Source organism: Mirounga angustirostris, unplaced genomic scaffold (assembly GCF_029215605.1).
Source record: "Mirounga angustirostris isolate CCGP_5_RB_7025 unplaced genomic scaffold, mMirAng1.0.hap1 SCAF_1, whole genome shotgun sequence".
NCBI classification, from domain to species: Eukaryota; Metazoa; Chordata; class Mammalia; order Carnivora; family Phocidae; genus Mirounga; species Mirounga angustirostris.
Window position 1 is genome coordinate 159497025 of NW_026991709.1, and position 21132 is coordinate 159518156.

Sequence of the window (21132 nt, forward strand, 5' to 3'; positions counted from 1 at the left end):
GCAAGCGCACAACCCACGGCTGCTCCCCGCTTTAACCCTCTCCCTGCAGGGGAGGGACTGGTCTCGGGTCTGGAGGTTCGCGGGGAAGGATGGAGGCCTTAGACTCGGGGCTGACGTGCACCCCAGCTCTGCGCCTTACGTCCTCCTTATCCGTGCAATGGGAGCGGTGGTTCCTCCCTCACTGCATTGTGGCGTTAGTTTAAACGGGCTTTCGAAGGTGAGGTCCCTAGCACGCTGGCCCGCAGTAGACACCCAATTGTTACCTGTTACTATTGTCAGCTTCTGGGGCGCCCTCACTTTCAGTCTCCTTACCTTGCCTGATTTTTCTCCCAAGCTCGAATCACCATCTAAAGTATTTTTACTTTATTGATTTTATTGTCTTTTATTCACTGCCGTAGTTAATGTTGGTATATAGTAGGTGCTCAGTCAATTCTTGTTGAATAAATGAACTTTCATGCATGAAATGCATTAACTTTATCTTAATAATTCATATCTGCCCACCCACCCCCAATCACATCTAATCCTGGTGCAGATTGTTTTGTACTTTATTAACTTTCAGGGATCTAAAGTAAAAAACCAGCATAGAAACTTCAATGTGCTTTTAAAATACTTTAGATATTTATCGATCGCCTACTAGATGCACCGCCCTAGTGCTGGAGGCGGGAATGGACTGAAAGGGGGAAAAGAAACGTCACCACAGTTTGTCTTCCTGGGCACCTGCGCGGGACACCCTGAGGCTAAGGTAAGGATGGTGCGTGCCAGCGTGCCAAACTGCATTTGGCTACGGCAAACCCGAGTCAGGATAGCCGAGCGCTGCAATGCGTGTCAGGCACCAGCTTGCCTGGGGAGGGGGCTGCTCGAAGTCAGGCGAGGAGAAGGAGCCCTGGTGAGCCAGTGGTGGAGAGGAGCGGCAGGGGGTGGGGCAGAGGCCCATAACTGAAAGAGGGAGTAACAGCATAGCGGAGGAGTGGAATTAGGGGGAGGGGCCAGACTCTAGGGTTAGGCTTTGCTGAGGCTGAGGCTAGGGGCTAGAGGGAGAGCGAAGGAAGATCTTGCGCCAACGTGAAATTGTCAAGAGCCAGAAAGATACTCAAAATCCTTAACCAGTAACACCACCCCTTATCCGGTGGAAATCATCCAAAAGAAAATAAACTTGCCCACTGCAGCAGTTTGCAGTAAGATAATTGGAAACACCCTAAATGTCCAGCAATAATGGGATGGTTAAGGGAATTATGGTAGATCTATCAGATGAAATATTCCTTGCCCTTTATAAAGGAATATTTCTGATGACTTGGGAGGCAATATGCAAACTTCTTAAAATAAATGAGACATTAAACGAAAAAAGCAGAGTGTAAAAGTGTTCACAATTAAGGTGAAATGAATATGCCTTGTGGTTAAAAAGCAGAAAAGAACCTCAGAAATTTGGATTGTTAATGTTAAGAGGGTGAAATACAGATGAATTGGGCTAAATACAGATGAATTGTATTGGGCTAAAATATCCTTTTATGTCTTTATATTAATTCTATAAAACTATATACCAAGGCCAAAAAGTACAATACCTTTCTGAGAATAAGAATTGTGGGTGGTGACTCCATCTCTAACTATGGGCTTTTATGTATATATATATATAAAGTTGTAGGCTTTTTATTATTTTTAAATGTTAATATATATTCTTCAGGATAACTGCTAAGTCCTTTGTAGAAACAGAGTACTGAAAGTACAAGAGAAACTAGGAAAATCTGAATGACATTGGTAGATTGTATCAATATCAGTATACTGGTTGTGATATTACTTTTTATTAATTTTATTAGTTTAAAAAATTGAGGTATATTACCACATAAAATTCACCCTTTTAAATATACAAATCAGTGGTTTTTAGTATATTCAAAGAGTTGTGTACCCATCACCACTAATTCTAGAACATTTCATCACCCCCAGAAGAACGTGGTATCCATTCGCTTTCCTCACTCCCCTCCCTTCCCCAACCATTAATCTACTTCCTGTTTCAGTGGATCTGCCTCTTCTGGATATTTCATATAAATGGAATCATACAATATGTGGCCTTTTGTGTGTCTGGCTTCTTTCACTTAGCATAATGTTTTCAGAGTTCAACCTATGTCGTAGCATGAATCAGCACTTGATTCCTTTTTATTGCTGAGTAATATTCCATTTTATGGATATGCCACATTTTGTTTATCTTGCATTAGTTTATGGACATTTGGGTTGTTTCTACTTTTTGGCTTTCATGAATAATGCTGCTTTGAACATTTGTATACAAGTTTTCATGTGACATATGTTTTTATTTTTCTTGGGTGTATACCTAGGAGTACAAATGCTGGGTTATATGATAACTATTTAACTTTTTTGAGAAACTGCCTATTTTCCAAAGCATTGGCACCACTTCATATTTCCACTAGCAATTTCAATTCACCACCAATTTCTCCACATCTTGTTAATGCTTATTATTATCTTTTTTTTTTTTAAGATTTTATTTATTTATTCATGAGAGACAGAGAGAGAGAGACAGAGGGAGAAGCAGGCTCCCCGCGGAGCAGGGAGCCCGATGCGGGACTCGATCCAGGGACTCCAGGATCATGACCTGAGCCGAAGGCAGTCGCTTAACCAACTGAGCCACCCAGGCGCCCCACTTATTATTATCTTTTTGATTATAGCCATCCTAGTGGGTGTGAAGGTGTATCTCTTTGTGGTTTTGTACTTCCTTGATGGTTAATGACGTTTCAGGTGCTTACAGCCATTTGTATATTTTCTTTGAAGAGTTGTCTAATCAAATCCTTTGCTCATTTTAAAATTGGGTTTTTTTAAATTGTAGAATTGTAAGATTTCTTTATATATTCTGGATACTAGATCCTTATCAGACTTACAATCTGCAAATATTTTCTTCCATTCTATGAGTTGTCTTTTCACTTTTTTTACAGTGTCCTTTGAAGAAGAAAAGCTTTTTTTGTTTTTTTTTAATTTTGATGAGGTCCAGTTTATCTATTTTTTCTTTTGCTACTTGTTCTTTTGCTGTCCATATATAAGAAATTACTGCTTAAGCCAAGGTCATGAAGATATATCCTTATGTTTTTTCCTAAGAGTTTTATAGTTTTATCTCTTAAATTTTAGGTCTATGGCCCATTTTAGTTTTTGTATATGGTGTGAGGTGGGGGGGGGTCCAACTTCATTTTTTTGCATGTGGTTATCCAGTTGTCCCAGCACCGTTTGTCAAAAAGACTATTCTTTCACCCATTGAATAGTGTTGTTGCCTTTGTCAAAAATCAATTGATAGTAATGTATGGGTTTATTTCTGGACTCTAGATTCTATTCAACTGATCTATATACTATAATTTTTTTAAAGCTTTATTAATTTATTAGAGAGAGAGAGAGAAAGAGCGAGAATGAGTGGGAGGGGCAGAGGAAGAGAGAATCTCAAGCATACTCTGCGCTGAGGCTTGATCCCACGACCCCAAGACCACAACCTGAGCTGAAACCAAGAGTCAGATGTTTAACCAACTGCACCACCCAGGTGCCCTATGTAGTATAGTTTTACAAGATGTTACCACTGGGGGAAACTAGTTAAAGGATACATGGCAGGACGCCTGGGTGGCTCAGTTGGTTAAGCGACTGCCTTCGGCTCAGGTCATGATCCTGGAGTCCTGGGATCGAGTCCCGCATCGGGCTCCCTGCTCAGCAGGGGGTCTGCTTCTCCCTCTGACCCTCTTCCCTCTCGTGCTCTCTGTCTCTCATTCTCTCTCAAATAAATAAATAAAAATCTTTAAAAAAAAAAAAGGATACATGGCATTTCTCTGTATTATTTCTTACAACTGCTCATGAATCTATAATTATCTCAATAATAGTTTAATTTTTAAAAAGCAGAGCTTATTTTTAGGGTACGTTCTTACCACCACCATCCCACCTGTGCCCCTGAACTAAAAGAAGTGTTTTGTTATAAGAATTTTTCTAGCCTTCCTCTGGGGTGCCTACTCTCACCCTCCAGGTGGCACCAACTCTCTCTCTTTTTACCCCTAGTTTTTCACAAGTCAGAGCAGGAAAAAGGCCCTTCCCCGGTCTTTTGACAAGAGCAGGACACCAGTCTCTGGCGTCCACCAAAATGACTCAGGGCAGTTTCAGAACCCTGGCCTGCCCTGAAGGTCCCCTCAATATAACAGGGAGATTCAGAGATACCTTTGCTTTAGGGGCAGCATCTAGCCTCATAGAATGAATTCCCCAGTCAATGAAGCAGTCCACTATTTTTTCTCTGCTTATACCCACCTTTGAAAGCATTCATTCATTCATTCATTCATTCATTCATTCATTCATTCAGCACTTACTGAGCACCCACTATTATATAATTCTTATAAACATAGCAAGTACTCTATACAGGTAAGGTATTATCTTAATAAAAATTAGACTTTTTTCAGGATCAGATAATGAACATAACTCCCCACACACCTTTGCAAACTGTAAAGGGCTACACTATAATAAGGTATGATCAATATTGGGGCAGGAGGATCACAGTATAAGAGCTAGCATTTATCAAGGACTCACCGGAAGACAGACACTTCATGTATTTTATCCTTAACCCATCCAAAGAAAGGTCAAAGTAAACATGACTGCTCCTACAGTCACAAAAACAGAATCTCAGAGAAGTTACATACATTGCCAAAGGATACACATCTACTGAATGACAGAGCTGGCATTCAAAACTAGGTTCCCAGGTTGCCAAAGACTGCTGCTTCTTCTCCTGAACCCCAAGCCATCAACTGAAAGGAAGTTTCTGGAAGAAGCCACCTCTAGGAAAGTTTGTGCTGAACACATAGTTATTAGATGACCTGGGGAATCAGTCAGCCTCCTAGATATGCGTTCCTTACACCATTTCTTCCAAGCATCCTAACACAGTTCTATTTATAAATTATTCCTGAATTTAGCAAGAGGCATTTCCCAGGTAATGTAATATATTTCTTTTTTTTTCCAATTAGAGAAAAAAAAAAGCATATATATTTGGCGGGGAGGAAACCTTGGGACAATACAGCAAAGTAAAATGAGAAGTAGAAAATTAACTATTCCTTTTTTCTTTTTCTTTCTTTTTTTTTAAAGATTTTACTTATTTGTCAGAGAGAGAGATAGAGTGTGCACAAGCAGGGGGAGCAGCAGGCAGAGGGAGAAGCAGGCCCCCCACTGAGCAGGGAGCCCAATGCAGGACTCGATCCCAGAACCTTGGAATCATGACCTGAGCTGAAGGCAGACGCTTAACTGACTGAGCCACCCAGGCGCCCACCAAAGTGCCTTTAAACCACCCCAACCCCAGACATTTAGTTGTTTCCAGTTTTTCCATGTGTAAATGACATTGTGACAAACATCTTCGGTATACATTTTGTCTCTGTTTCTCTTTGTTTCCCTAGGCCACAAGGGAGGTAGCCCCTTGTCAAAGGATGTGCTGATACTGCCTTCCAGAAAGTTCATGTCAGTTCCACTTCTCCAGTTTGTTTTAGTGTCAGCATTTACCAGTCATTGCCCCTAGTGAACAACCAGCAAAAGAAACTGACGTTTCTATAGCTACTTCTTTGGGCCAGGCACAGTTCTAACTCACTCTCTTGTGTGATCTCATTTGATCCTCACAACAGTGTCAGGAAACTAAAGTTCAGAGAGGTATATTCATTTGCCCAAGATGATACAGCAAGCTAGGAATGCAAGCAGCCAGAGTGTTACACTCCTCCTTAAAACCTTCCAAAGGATTCCCCTTGCACTTGGAATAAAATCCAAACTGCTCTCTATGGCCTATGAATCTCTAGTGCCTTATATCCTGCCTCCCTCTCCCACCATGCTCCCCTCCAGGCATACTGGTTTTCTTTCTGTCCCTCCAGCTCTCCACCATCCCGCCTACCACAGGGCCTTTGCCCAATCATCTCCCCACATCTTTTACATGGCTGTTGCTCTCCCACTCTGGTTCAGCTGAAAGGCCACCTCCTCAGAGAAGGGGTCCTGACCTCCACAGCTAAAGTACCACCCCTCTCTTTTCCATGATCTTGTTTTATGTTCATCATGGCAGTTTATTACTGTCAGATTGTCATTGATTTGCTTGCTGTATTTGTCAGGATCTTCCAGAGAAACAGAAACAACAGGGGGTGTGTGTGTGTGTGTGTGTGTGTGTGTGTGTGTGTGTGTGTGTGTGTAGAGAGAGAGAGAGAGAAATTGATTTACTAAAAGGAATTCACTCATGCAGTTATGGAAGTGGGCAAGTCTCACAATCTGTAGGGTGAGTCGGCAATCTGATGACTCAAGAGAGCTGATGATTTGGTTATAGTCCAGGTCCAAAGGTCTGAGAATCAGGAGAGCTGGTCGTGTAGTTCCTGTCTGAAGACTGACAGGTTCAAGATTTAGGAAGTGCCAATGTTTCGATTCAAGTCCAAAGGCAGAAGAAAACCTGATACCTCAGTTTGAAGGCAATCAGGCAAGTGTAGTTCTCTCTTAGTCAGCAATTTTGTTTTATTCAGGCCTTCAACTGATTGTATGAGGCCCACCCACATTGAGGAGGACAATCTGCTTTACTTGGTCTACTGATTTAAATGTTAATCTCATCCAAACACTCACAGAAAGACCCAGAAAATGCTTGACCAGACACCTGGGCACCCCATGACCCAGTCAAATTGACACATAAAATTAGCCATCACACTTGTTTATTGTCACCTCTCCACCTTTAGCTGCTAAGGCAGCTCCTTGAGTGCACTGTCCCTGGCAACTGGTACATAGTAGGTGTGCAGAAATAGCAGCTGAATGAATGAATGACAGAGCCTAGATTCCAGCCTTCATCTAAGCAATTCCCCATTTGTTCTTTTTTTTCACATTTATTCTTTTTCTGTAATAAATTACTTCACATTGATCACTGATGGTTTACTGAAAAAAAAATGATGTAACATCTAAAGTCAAATTGGTGTCCATGTGCAAATGCGTGATTTTTGTGTGTGCGATGACAGAGCCCTGGATTGGGAGTCTGAGGGCTCTACTCAGCTTCTTGGGGACCCTTGGTTCCCAAGCAACAAGTTAACACCCATGTTGCTCTTCTCTGAGCATGTGACTGTGAGCCAGCTGAAAGTCAAGTAGGCCTGCAGCAAAACTTCAAGGTTATTGAGAGATGATTTCCTGTCACTGCAAAGTAGGAGGAGAAGCAGCATCTGCAGGAAAAGTGGAGTAGCTGAATACTTATTAGTGATTCATCAGAAGCTGATGACCATGAATAGAAAGGGTTAGAACATCTCCACCCATCAGACTGAAGAATAATGACCTTCCAGTATATCCAAAGGGAGTATCTATGATAAGCTCTGAGACCTGCACCCACCCCTCAGTGACTGCTTTACACAACCCATAACGCCTGGGCCCAGTAAACATTGGCTTGTGCTGGGGTCTGATGATTCTATAGTCAGAAGGCCCCCAGAACAAGTCTGCCTTTGCATAAACAGCTAAAATACTGATGCATGATGTGGTGGAGTGTACACAAATCACACTTGTGTGAATAAAGCAGGAACACATTTCATGTGCAAGGACTTGGTTCTGGCATTGCCCTGGGGGTGTTTATGGTGCAGTTTGTGAAGGACCTTTGACCCAGGAACCCCCAGGAAGTTCAGCCACAGGGGTGATTTCATTTTCTCTTTCAAAAAATGTCATTGGGGATCTACTATACATTATGCTTTGCTTGGAAGAGACTTGAACAAGAGTTGGTGTGTTGGGAAGGAAGGGCATGGAGCTGGATTGCCCAAGAGACAGATTAAGCATGTATTTGCACCCCAGCCAAACAGAAGCACCAAGAGGAGGGAGAGAGGGGGAAAGAGAGAGAGAGAAAGAGAGAGAGAGAGAAAGAATCCTTGAAATAATTAAATATTTGATATATATCACCCAAAAACCACTCAGAATAGCCATCAGGGAGAAAGAAAAAAAAATGAGAACATTGCTGGTTTATATTGTCTTGGTTTTTTTTTGTTTTTTTTTTATTTTGCTTCAGACTTGGGCAATTGAGCAAAAGATTTTGGTAAATGTGCAAGCTCAGGAGCCATTCGGGTTGGGTTCCAGTCCCACCTGTCATAGGTGCCATAGGTATTTAAACATAATCAATTCTTTCCTATTTTAAAAAGGAAAAGAGAATAAAACCCTCCTTCTGACTACCACCCCCTTCCATTTATCTCACCCTCTCAGGAAAATCATTGACAATCCATAAAAATTATATAGATGACTCCTGGAGCCCCTGGTTGGCTCGGTTGGTTAAGTGGCCAACTCTTTTTTTTTTTTTTTTAAAGATTTTATTTATTTGAGAGAGAGAATGAGAGAGAGAGAGCATGAGAAGGGAGAGGGTCAGAGGGAGAAGCAGACTCCCTGCTGAGCAGGGAGCCCGATGCGGGACTCGATCCTGGGACTCCAGGATCATGACCTGAGCCGAAGGTAGTGGCTTAGCCAACTGAGCCACCCAGGCGCCCAAGTGGCCAACTCTTGATTTCAGCTCAGGTCATGATCTCAGGGTTGTGGGATCAAGCCCTGCATTTGGCCATCTGGCTGTCTGGCTCCATGTTCAGCACGGAGTTTGTTTGTCCCTCTCCCTCTGCTCCTCACCCCGTGCTCTCTCTCTCTCAAATAAATAAATAAATAAATAAATAAATAAATAAATAAATAAATAAATAAATAAAATCTTTTTAAAAAATTACATAGACGACTCCTTAAAAAGTTGCCCTTACTCTTCTTTGCTTGCCACTGCCCACCCACCTCTCCCCATCTCCACCCACGGAGTCTGCTGTGTCCAAGGTCTCTACCTTTGTTCTGTGATGACTGCAGGAGCTTTTGTTTCAGTTCTCCTCTTGCTCAACCTTTAAGCTACGTTTGAAACCAATAACTACTCCCTTCTTGGAACTCACAAAATGAAGTGGTATATTACTTATCTCCTGCTACATAAGAATCACCCCAAACTTAGCTGCTTAAAACAATACACATGAAGTGAGATACCACTTCATGCACTTTGGGGCAACCACTATCAAAAAATCCAAAAACCCCAAAACAGAAAAACAAGTGTTGGCAAGAATGTGGAGGAATTGAAACCCTTATGCACTGCCAGTGGGAATGTAAAATGACACAGCTACTGTAGAAAACAGTATGGCAGTTCCTGAAAAAATTAAACAGAATTACCTATGATCCAGTAATCCCACTTCTGGGTGTATATCCGAAAGAACAGAAAATAGGATCTTGAAGAGAAATTTATACGCAATGTTTATAGCAGCATTATTCATAGTAGCCAAAAGGTGGAAGCAACCCAAGTATGCATTGATGGATGAATGGATAGACAAAAATGGATAGATAGTCTATTAATAGGATGGAATATGATTCAGGCTTAAAGAGGAAGGAAATACTGATGTACGATGCAACACAGGTGAACCTTGAGGACATTATGCTACATGAAGTAAGCCAGTCACAAAAAGACAAATGCTGTTTGATTCCCCTTGTGTAAGTCATCTAAAACAGTCAAATTCATAAAGACAGAAGGTAGAGTGGTGGTTACCAGGGGCTGGGATGAAGGAGAAATGGGAAGTTGTTGTTTCATGGATATAGAGTTTCAGTTTACAAAACAAAGAAGTTCTAGAGATCTGTTGCACAACAATGTGAATATAGCTAAAACAACTGAACTGTATGCTTAAAAATGGTTAAGATAGTAAAGTTTTATGTTATGTACTTTTATCACAATTAAAATAAAAAAATACCTTTATTATCTCACAGTTCCTGTGGGTAGGAATTTGGGCATAGCTACCTGGGTCCTCTACTTCAGGTCTGTCATAAGGTTGCACAAAAGCTGGGGTCTCATCTGAAGGCTCGACTGGGGAAAGATCCTCTTCCAGCATGATTGTAGGCAGGATTCAGTTCCCTGTGTACTCTTGGCTTGAGACCATCGCCAGTCCCTTGACATGTGGGCCTCTCCAAAATGTCAGCTTACTTCTTCAAAGTGTGCAAACCAAGAAGGCAATATAGAGAGTCTGCTAGCAAGGTAAAAGTCATAATTTTTATAATCTAATTACAGAAGTGAGGGTTCCTGGGTGGCTCAGTCGGTTAACCGTCTGCCTTTGGCTCAGGTCATGGTCCCAGGGTCCTGGGATCAAGCCCCACGTCGGGCTCCCTGCTCAGTGGGGAGCCTGCTTCTCCCTCTCCCTCTGCCACTCCCCCTGCTTGTGCTCTCTTTCCGTCTCTCTTTCTCAAATAAATAAATAAAAATCTTTTAAAAACAAAAAACAAACATGGTTTAAAAATCTAAGCCAGTGGGGCACCTGGGTGGCTCAGTCAGTTAAGCGTCTGCCTTGGGTTCAGGTCATGATCCCAGGATCCTGGGATGGTGCCTCGCTTTGGGCTCCCTGCTCAGTGGGGAGCCTGCTTCTTTCTCCCCCTGCCGCTCCCTCTGCTGCTGCCCACTTGCTTTCTCTCTCTGTCAAATAAATAAATAAAATCTTAAAAAAAAATCTAAGCCAGATATGAAAGACTGTAATTATAAAACATCCTTTGTTATACTCTACTGAGTAGAATCAAGTAATGGTCCAGCCCACATTCAAAGGGAGGGGATGACACAAGGGCATGAGCCCAGCAGGCAAGAATCCTTGGGACCATCTTAGAAATCTCATAGGCAGAGAAGGCATTTCATTAAGAAATATGCTCCCTCCCATTTTTCAAGAAATGCCTGACTGTCTCAGTCTATATTTTGTTTTCCTACTCTCAGAAACATACATTTAAGAAATCCTCTCCTTTGGGCGCCTGGGTGGCTCAGTCGTTGAGCGGTTGCCTTTGGCTCAGGTCATGATCCCAGAGTCCTGGGATCGAGTCCCACATCAGGCTCTCTGCTCAGCGGGAAGCCTGCTTCTCCCTCTCCCACTCCCCCTGCTTGTTCCTGCTCTCGCTGTCTCTGTCTCTGTCAAATAAATAAATAAAAATCTTAAAAAAAAAAAAGAAATCCTCTCCTTTCTTTTGACTCTATTAGAAGAAAAGCAATAATGCAATTGAGATGGTGTCATAGGGGGTGCCTGGGTGGCTCCATCGGTTAAGCATCTGCCTTCAGCTTGGGTATGATCCCAGGGTTCTGGGATCGAGCCCCGCATCGGGCTCCCTGCTGAGCAGGGAGCCTGCTTCTCCCTCTTCTGCTCCCCCTGCTTGTGCTTTCTCTCTCTCTCTCTGTCAAGTAAATAAATAAATTCTTAAAAAAAAGAGAGAGAGAGATGGTGTCATTGCTGAATGTTTGTGCCCCTCCCCAACCAAGATTAATATGTTGGAGCCTTAACCCTAAATGTGATCATACTAGATTTAGTTTAGGGGGCACCTGGGTGGCTCAGTCGTTAAGCGTCTGCCTTCGGCTTAGGTCATGATCCCAGATCAAGCCCTGCGTTGGGCTCCCTGCTCAGCGGGAAGCCTGCTTCTCCCTCTCCCACTCCCCCTGCTTGTGTTCCCTCTCTCGCTGTGTCTCTCTCTGTCGAATAAATAAATAAAGTAAAAAAAAAAAGATTTAGTTTAGGTCAGGAGGCTGGGACCCTCATGATGGGATTAGTGCCCTATAAAAAGAGAAAGAGAGATATCTCTCTATGCATAAGAACCAAGGAAAGGCCATGTGAGCACCCAGCAAAAAGGTGGCTGTATGCAAGCCAGGAAGCAGGCTTCCACTAGGAACTGAGTCTGCCAGCATCTTCATCTTAGACTTTCAGCCTCCAGAATTGTGAGAAATAAATGTCTATGATGTAAGCCACGCAGTCTGTGGTATTTTGTTATAGCAGCCCATGCTGACTAAGACAGATGGTGAATGACATCTGCTAGGCCTCCAGTGTTAGGGACGCAACAGGGATAGGTGGAGACTGAGACAGAGAGGAGAGCACACACCTCAGCTAATGGGGCAGTCATGACTCAATGCATCTGGCTTTTGGCATGCAGGAGTTCAGGCCCAGAATGGCCCCATATTGTGACTTTTCCAGGGAAACTAGAATAGAGATTTCTTTTCTTTTTTTTAAAGATTTATTTATTTGGGGCACCTGGGTGGCTCAGTCAGTTAACCATCTGCCTTCAGCTCAGGTCATGATCTCAGGGTCCTGGGATTGAGCCCCGTGCCAGGCTCCCTGCTCAGTGGGGAGCCTGCTTCTCCCTCTCCCTCTGCCTGCCCCCTCTCCATGCACACACTCTCTCTCTCTCAAGTAAATAGAGAGAGCATGAGTGGGAGGGGCAGAGGGAGAGGGAGAGAGAATCTCAAGTAGACTCTGCACTGAGTGCAGTGCGGGGCTTGATCTCACGACCCGGAGATCACGACCTGGAGCTGAAACCAAGAGGGGATGCCCAATCAACTGTGCCACCCAGGCACCCCTGGAAGAGAGATTTCAAAAGAAATACTCTTATTTTTAAAAGTAGCAACAAACTCAAAGTGTTTTAAAATATTGTGCAGGCCGAGAAGACAGACCAAAAGAAAGTATGCTCCAGCCCAGTAATACCTGTAGATACTACATTGCACCCCCTTGTCTTTTTACGTGGCTTCTGTGGGGGAGAGGGGTCACACTACCTTGGTTTCCCACTTAATTTTTTAGCTGCTGTTTTGCTAGATGCTTTCTTCTCACATTAGATGTTGACATTGCTTAAGGCTCTGCCTTAGGCCTTCTCATCTCACTCAACATACTTCCTTGGGTGATCTCAATTACCTCCAGACTCCATTTACTACCTACGTGCTGACGACTCATAAATCCACATCCACCACCCAAAACAGCTCCAGACCCAGGGCAACATAATAGCTGACTTCTCAATGCCACATTCCCTAACCCAACCGATTCCCCTGTCTCCAGTATACCTGTTGGCTGTCTCTGCATGGCTCCTCACCTGGTTAATGGCACCTCCCAGTTGCATAATCCAGAAACCTGGAACCATCCTGACATCTTCTTTCCCCTCATTCTCCACATCCAATCCATCTACATTCTTCACTGTCTCTTCAGCAAATATATGCAGAGTTCATCCTTATGAACCAGGCTGTATGCTTGGCTTTGGGGATCCACAACAAACAGGACAGGCAAGATCTCTGCCCTCTTGATGCCCACGCTCTAGCTGACACAGTAGTTTAAAACTTGTTTCCTTAGCTTGAAAATTAATGTAAAATAGGATTTATCTGGCACATAGTAAGTAGCTCAACAAATGCTACTTGTTAGATAGAGTAAGAAACCCCGTGAATGAAGACAAAAAGAGGATTTTTAAAAAAATATTTTATGTATTTTTTGACAGAGAGAGACAGCGAGAGAGGGAACACAAGCAGGGGGAGTGGGAGAGGGAGAAGCAGGCCTCCCACGGAGCAGGGAGCCCGATGTGGCTCCATCCCAGGACCCATGACCCGAGTCGAAGGCAGACTCCCAACAACCGGGCCACCCAGGCACCCCTCAAAAAGAGGATTCTGTAGGAGAGAACAGGAGCATGGGCCTCCTCTCCCTGGGGTGGGCAGGGGAGACTTCTTTGAGAAGCCCATATTTTGGATGAAACCAGAGGGATGAGAAAGGATGGGGGGAGGGGACAGCCAGTGCAAAGGCAAGAGGTAGTGTTCGGCTGGGCTGAGGTAGATGATGTGGAGAGAGAGAAAGGGACCCACGTAGGAAAGGTTTTGGAAGCAGAATCAACATGATCTGCTGTGGGTGAGTGAGGCAAGGGAAAGGGAGCAATCAAAGAGGATGCCTGCGTCTGGCTTTAATTAGCCAATCTCGTTTTTTGAAAGGGGGGTCACCTAGGACACCACCAATGTGGGGGAGGGGTGGAAAATAAGGCTCCCAGCCAAGAGGTCCAATAGACCATTTCCTGCATGGTCACTTGAATCCACCGTGTCCCTCCCTGTCCACTGCCACACCTTAGTCCTGGACTTCTTCAGTAGCTTCCACCCTGTTTCATTCCTGTCCAGCCCTCCTTCACTCTGCAGCTCCATCCTGCCTTGCCCATACAAACCTTCTCTAGTCGCTCCCTGGCAAGCAAATAATTGCTTCGTCTAAGAGTTCAATGGGGTGTTTATTAATTTACAGATTTATAAACCGTTGGAGCCAGAAGAGGCCTTAATAGCATCTTTACTTCAAATTTTCAATCAAGTGGTCTTTCTGCATCCACATTTCTCACTTACGAGAGACAGTGTGGCACGGTAACAGGAGGTAGGCCTTTAGAGTCAGGTAGAACCTGCATTCACTTTGGGTTAGTTACTTAAATTCTGGGGACCCTAGGGGCGCCTGGGTGGCTCAGATGGTTGAGTGTCTGCCTTCGGCTCAGGTCATGATCCCAGGGTCCTGGGATTGAGCCCCGCGTTGGGCTCCTGACTCAGTGGGGAGTCTGCTTCTTCCTCTCCCTCTGCCTGTCCCACTGCTCATGCTCTCTCTCTCTATCTCTGTGTCTCAAATGAATAAATAAAATCTTAAAAAAAAAAAAAAATTCTGGGGACCCTGACATTTTGTTTGTGAAAAATGATTCCTTTATAATTGGTGTGTTGGGGGTCCCCTGGACCACCCTCAAGTTTTTGATTTGCTAGAAAGACATGCAACTCAGAAAAGCTGTTCTACTTGTGGTTACAGTTCATTACAGCAAAAGAATAAAAGTTTAAAATCAGCAAAGGAAAAAGTGCATGAGGCAGAGTCTAGGAGAGACTAGGTGTGTGTTTCCAGTTGTCCTCACCCAGGGGAGCCTTACAGACAGAGCTGACTTCTCCCAGCGATGACGTGTGACAATACACACAAATGTTGCCAACCATCTGAGCCTCGATGTCCAGGGTTTTTACTGAGGGTCAGTTGTGTAGGCCTGGAGCTCTGGCATGACTGACCACCGGTATTCAGTGTCCACAACCACTCCCCAGCCCCAATCAAGTCAGACTGAAACGTGGCCAAGGCCCCAGGCAATTGAAAACAGGCATTCACCCTAAGTCATGTTGTTAGCATAATCTATCTGGTGTGACCCAAGGCCCTGAGTATAGAAAGATACTCTTACCAGGCAGGATATTCCAAAGGTTTAAAGGTTATCTCCCAGAGCCAACCAAGGGCCAGTCCTTTCTGTGGCTTGTGCAGGGTTCGAGCACCCCAAGCCTACTGAGTTAATCCTTTAATGCATAGTTAGTTTTAAAAAATTACCATGTGGGGATGCCTGGGTGGCTCAGTCGATTAAGCGGCTGTCTTCAGCTCAGGTCATGGATCTCTGGGTCCTGGGATTGAGCTCTGCATTGGGCTCCTTGCTCAGCGGGGAGCCTGCTTCTCCCTCAGCCTGCCACTCCCCTCCTCCCCTCCCCCCCATCCCCCGCCTCTTTCTCTCTCTGGCAAATAAATGGATAAAATCTTTAAACAAAAAAAAAAATTACCATGTGTATCAGGCAGACTCCGGTCAGGAAAATCGAAACCACTGCAGTTATTTAAAACAGACAGGATTTACTAGAAGGAGTTGGTTACACAGGTGATGGAAGAGCTGAGAAGCTAAGCAGGAGGGGAGGCACTGAGGGAATGCAGAAATTAGCAGCAGCAGCAGGAAGCCTCTCCTGCCCCTAGGACTAGAGGTGGTATTCCCAGAGCCCAGGGGCTGCGTCATCTGTGGGAACTGATGGGTGGGGACACCTGGGGGCCACTGGGGCCACAGAGGGAGGGCCTGTACAGAGGAAGAGTCAGCTCCCATCCCACCCCCAAGCTGAGGGAGGCAGGGAGATAGACTCTGGCTTCTCCCTCCCTCCTACCTGTCAGTCTCCCACTAGCATCTCCCATTGGCTGAACCCAGTCTTGAGCCAACTGATATGGGAGCTTGGGAAATGTAGTTTCCACAAGGGTGGGAGCTCTCCAGGAAATGATTCAGACAGCACTTACTTAGGGCCTGTTCTGTTGTGCCTGACACTGCCAGACATGTTTGCCTGTGCCACCCCACACAGCCTACCTGGAAACTGCCCTACCAGCAGATGTCCCCGCTCCATTATATGGATGAGGACATTTAGGGACTCAGATGAAGAAAAATAGTCTGTAGGGAGTGGAGAGGGAGTGTTTGGGGGTGGGGGAAAGGAGTAAGGACTGTAGGCTTCATCCTGACATAGATGCACACAAAGTTTCTCAAAAGCCTTCCAGGGCAGGAAGTATCCCCTATAGCCAGAGCGGGCAGAGGTGGGAAGAGTGAGGTATTAGTTCAGCATTCTTTATTAATTTAACACAGTAAGGAATTTCCTCCTGCCTGGAGCCTCATTTCCTTCCTCAGTCAAATTGCCCCACCTAGATCTCCCCCAGGAAGACCTGGGTTTATTCACAGCAGAAATTGCACTGAATCCTTTCTTTCTTTTTCTCTCTCATGTGTGCAAAGATGACTTGTGTCTACAGTTTGTTTCTTCTCTCAAGGACTTATTCACTTCTATGTTTCATGTCATTTTCATGCGGCCCATCAATGAAGTCGGCCTGGGGCTTACTAATGCACAGTTAATTATACATGCTCAGAATCCAGAGACTGAGGAGCTCCCACAAAATGGTTTAAAAAAAATCTTTAAGAAAAAGATGTATTTATTTATTTATTTTTGAGAGAGAGCGCAAGTGGGGGTAGGGATGGGGGAGAGGGAGAGAATCTCAAGCAGACTCCCTGCTGAGCGTGGAGCCCAATGAGGGGCTCTGATCTCATGACCCATGAGATCAAGATCTGAGCCAAAATCAACCGACTGAGCCACCCAAAATCAACCCACTGAGCCACTCCCACCCCATATGGTTTTAAATACACCTTTGAGTGATGCCACCTTCACACATTTGTCCAGGTCCCTGAGGATCAGAAAGCCCTTTTGTTCACACCCCCTACATTTGGCCCAGCACCCTGGCTGACTTTTCTGTGCTCCCAGATAAGAGATGGAGATAAAGGTCTTATCTCCTTCCTCCAAGCCCTGTGTTCAAAGATTCTGTCTAATTATAGTTAATTTTCTTAGGTACGACAATGCTATAGTGGTTATGTAGAAGAATTGGACTTACCTCCAAAACTTTGAGGAAAATACACACACACACACACACACACAGTGAATATGGCCACTTATTAATTGTTGGATCTTTTATTTAATTTATTTATTTATTTTTATGATTTTATTTATTTATTTGAGAGAGAGAGAACACAAGCAGGAGGAGGAGCAGAGAGAGAAGCAGACTCCCCGCTGAGCAGGGGGTCCAACTCGGGGCTCAATCCCAGGATCCAGAGATCATGACCTGAGCTGAAGGCAGATGCTTAACCAACTGAGTCACTCAGGTGCCCCTAGATTTCTTTGTAATAAAAATTTTAGGGGTAAAAGAATCCCTTTTCCCTCCCATTTAAAATTTTTTTAATGTATTTATTTGTAACTGTAAAGTTATTTTTTTACTCTCAAATAACCAATCACCACTTCTAATCTCTTTGAGATAAATTGTGTCATCACTTTGAATTTACTTAATTCCATCTAAGAGGGGAAAAAAAAGAGAAAGAGGAGCGCCTGGGTGGTGCATTCGGTTAAGCATCCGACTCTTGGTTTTGGCTCAGGTCCTGATCTCAGGGTTGTGAGATCGAGCCCCAAGTTTGAATCTGAGCTCAGCGCAGACTCTGCTTAAGACTATCTTTCCCTCTCCCTCTGCCCCTCCCCGCTGTGCGCATGCTCTCTCTAAAATAAATAAATAAATCTTTTTTAAAAAAGAGGAAAAAGGAATACCAAACCAAAATAGGTTTGGAGGAAAATAGAGTAGGGTTGGGTTTGATCTGGTTTTTAAAAACATGAATGAGCTTCAAGGTGAGGCAGACCCACCCCATCCCTTCCCCAAAGAGCAGCTGGGGCTGTGGAAAAGGGGCCCAGGAGGTAGGATGGGTGTGTGCCTGCCCAGGGCACAGGGTCGGGGGGATGTGGCCCCCAAACCTCCAGAGTCACGGAGAGGGCAGAGTGGCTTGAAGGTCCACAGGGAGCGCACTCATTGTAGCCTAGCTATGGCGGTCCTTCACCTGGTGGCCTTAAGATCACATGAGCAAATGACTGCAGTCACCTTGCCAACTTCTCTGCTTTCGGACAGTGGCTGGAACACTGATGCTCAGCTCAAAAGCTGCTCCTGAGGTGGGTAAAGTCTTCCCCCCAAGTCTCGGGTGGCAGTTAGTCATGCCCTCTCTGAGCCCCCATAGACCTTTCTTTTGACCTTTCTGGACACGGATGTTCAGCCTCCTGCACTTGGGCCGCCGTGCTGGGAGTTGGGTATGATCTTTGCCCTTGTGAAGTGTTTGGGGAGTGAATCTTCACTACTTCTTTTGGCTCCTTCTCCATCTCTGACACACATACATACACACAAACACAGAACTATCTGCACACAGGTGGTGCAGAGACTAGCATGTAGAGAAGCTCAACAAATCTTTGAATGAAGAGTCTTAGATTGACTTAGCTTGTGCAGGATGCCAGGCAAAGCAGGAAAAGCAAAGATAATTATGTTGCATCCCTTTGCCTTGGGCTCACAGTCTAGGAATAGACTCATATACAGCCATTTATAATGGAAGGTAGACTAGTGTTTCAGCTACCTGTTGCTGTGTAAAAAGCTATGCCAAACTTATAAAAAATAATGATTTATTATTTCTCATGGTTCTACAGTCTGGGCTGGGCTCAGCTAGGTGGTTCTACCTGGTATCTGCCGGGGCTGGAATGTCCAAGGGGACTTCTTCACTCACATTTCCAGTACTTCAGCTGGAATGGCTGGAACAGTGGGGGCTGGCTGGGCTCACCTGTCTCTCTATGTAGTCTCCTCATCAGGGTAACTCTTTACAAGGTAACTCAGGACCTCAAGAGATAGCATCCCAAGAGGACAAACCAGCATTCAAGTATTTAATCAAGCTTCTGCTTGCATCACCCTTGCTAATGTCCTATTGGCAAAAGCAAGTCACATGGTCAAGCCTGGAGTTCATATGTGAGGGACTAAAAAGAGCATGAATACCGGATGCTGTGTTTCATTGGAGACCACCAACGTACCAGTCTAGCACAACCGAAATATGCACTGCATACTGATTAAATATACTGCCATGGGTCACCCAGGAGGAAGCTATTCATTCTGCAGTGAAGCTATTATAGAGGCTTTCACTCATTCATTCACTTAACAAATGTTTCTTTAGTGTAGAAGTGCTGGGGATTCAGTATGGACAAGACAGATGTGCTCCTGCTCCTGTGGGATATCAAATAATAAATACATATGCAAATAAGGCAATGTCAAATAATATAATAGGGTAAAACATGACTAGGGGTTGAGGGATGGCTACTTTAGCTAAGGAAGTCAGGAGAGGCCTTCCTTGGAGGGGTAGCTTCTTGGAGACTTAAATGATGAGAGGGAGCTGGCCATGTGATGATCTGGGGAAGAATGTTCTAGGAAGAGGGAACAAGGACAAAGGAAGGCAGGAATACACCTTGACTAAAACTCAACCTGACATGTTTTAGGGACAGAAAGAGGGCCAGAGTGACTAAAGTGTAAGAAGAGCTAGGAGAGAGTAGGAGGTAAGGTCAGAAGAAGCAGGCAGGTGCCTTGCTGGACCTTTGGATGCAGCCTTGAAGTATTTATTGAGTGTCAAGAGCTGTGACCCATACTTCCTTGCCTGTAAGTTTGGCCTTGTGCCTTTCTGGAACCCTTCTGAGAAGCTAGCTAGATCTGGCAACTGCCCAAAAGGGAGGGGCTCAGAAGGACGTTAAAATCGTAGCATTTGAAGCTTAACGTCCCTGTTCTGGGAGTTGGGAGGCAGCACAGTCAAAGACCTCCATCACTACCATCTACAATGCAAACAGACACGCTGTCTTGACATAGATTCAGGGCCCCTGTTACCCGTTTCTAATTATAACCAACATTTGTTTTCACATACATCATCCAAGGTAATTCTCATGTCCAGCAGGGAGAGACAGTCCAAGGAAGCAAACATTTGAGCAACCCTGGTGCTAAGCCCCGTGCTAGGCACCATCCTATGTATTACCTCAGTTATTCTTCCCCACAGCCCTGTGAACAAGGTTTGATTACTATCTCCATCTTGCGTGGAGGACATAGGCTCAGAGTCAACACAAGAAATGACAGAACTGCAATACCCACATGAGTCCTTTGATTTTGTGCCATAGGTTCATCCACTCCCTGCCGCTCTTGCTGTCTCATAGCAGGGCCTGACATGGGCTGGTGGCCAGGTTGCGCATTCTCCAAGAGCCTCATCTCCATATACGGGTGTGCATGAGTCAGAGACACCCTGGCAGGATTAAAAGAAGACTTATCATATTACCTTGAATTTGTCTTCCTTTATCAAACCAGAACACCTGCAGTACACTATGAGTAGTTAGATAGATTGATATGATATTATTCATATATACATAAAAATTTCATAATATATGTACTTTTCAAATGAACAATCAGATCTCTTGCTGAATTTAGATGTTTTTTACCTGAAAAAGTTGCTAGGAGTTAAATAAACATATACTGAACATATTATTTGAAAAGGTAGCTAATACACTATTTAAAAACAAACTTATCCTGTCTCCTGACTTTCAAAAATACCTATGTGTTCCAAAAAGGAAATGTATGTATCTCCATACATGCATATAAAATTCTGTAGTCATCTTTGTAATAGCACTATTATAAATGGAATGCTTGTGTGTTCAAAGTGTTAATCATTTAAGCATTTAAAGTATACCACAATTTTTAAATCTGATTTGATATTTCCTCATATTGGAAAAACAAATAAGAAGTGGCCTGAGCCTCTCTCAACACCTAAGAGGCCCTCTGCTCCAGCTGATTTGAACCATATCAAATGTAGGATTGACTTTGTTTTTTTAAGTTGCAGGGAAAAGTGACCTGCTTGGATTATGTTCAGTTGCACCCCATGTTCAGATATAGCAAAAACACTTGCTGGCCAATCACAGTTCCCTCACTTGGCAGAGACTGCCAGAAGTCCTGTGCTTCTCTCCCAAAAACCAGCCTGTTTCAGATCCTTGCTGCTTATGTCCTTTACACAGTGGCTGTCATATGTTCCAGTGACCCCGCTGGCCCCCCAGGGTTGGGTTGTAACTGAGCGTGAGCCTCCGTCCTAAATACCTCTCACTGTGGCCAAGCCTGATTACAGTTCTTTCTGGATATAGTCTCTGATTTGCTTTCCAAAGGTCAGCAGCTCGAGTTAATGTGTTTC

The 21132-nt window shown here is 44.3% G+C and overlaps 1 protein-coding gene across 2 annotated transcripts in view; it reads left to right on the forward strand.

Moving 5' to 3' along the window:
* The first annotated feature begins 631 nt into the window (after window positions 1-631).
* CNBP (CCHC-type zinc finger nucleic acid binding protein) overlaps window positions 632-21132 on the forward strand; it is a 68423-nt gene continuing 47922 nt past the window's right edge. The window contains exon 1 of one of the 2 annotated variants that reach the window (XM_064591408.1): window positions 632-742. The gene's annotated coding sequence lies outside the window, so the exon portion shown is untranslated. The remainder of the gene's footprint in view (window positions 743-21132) is intronic. The other variant, XM_054504550.2, reaches the window with a different exon arrangement.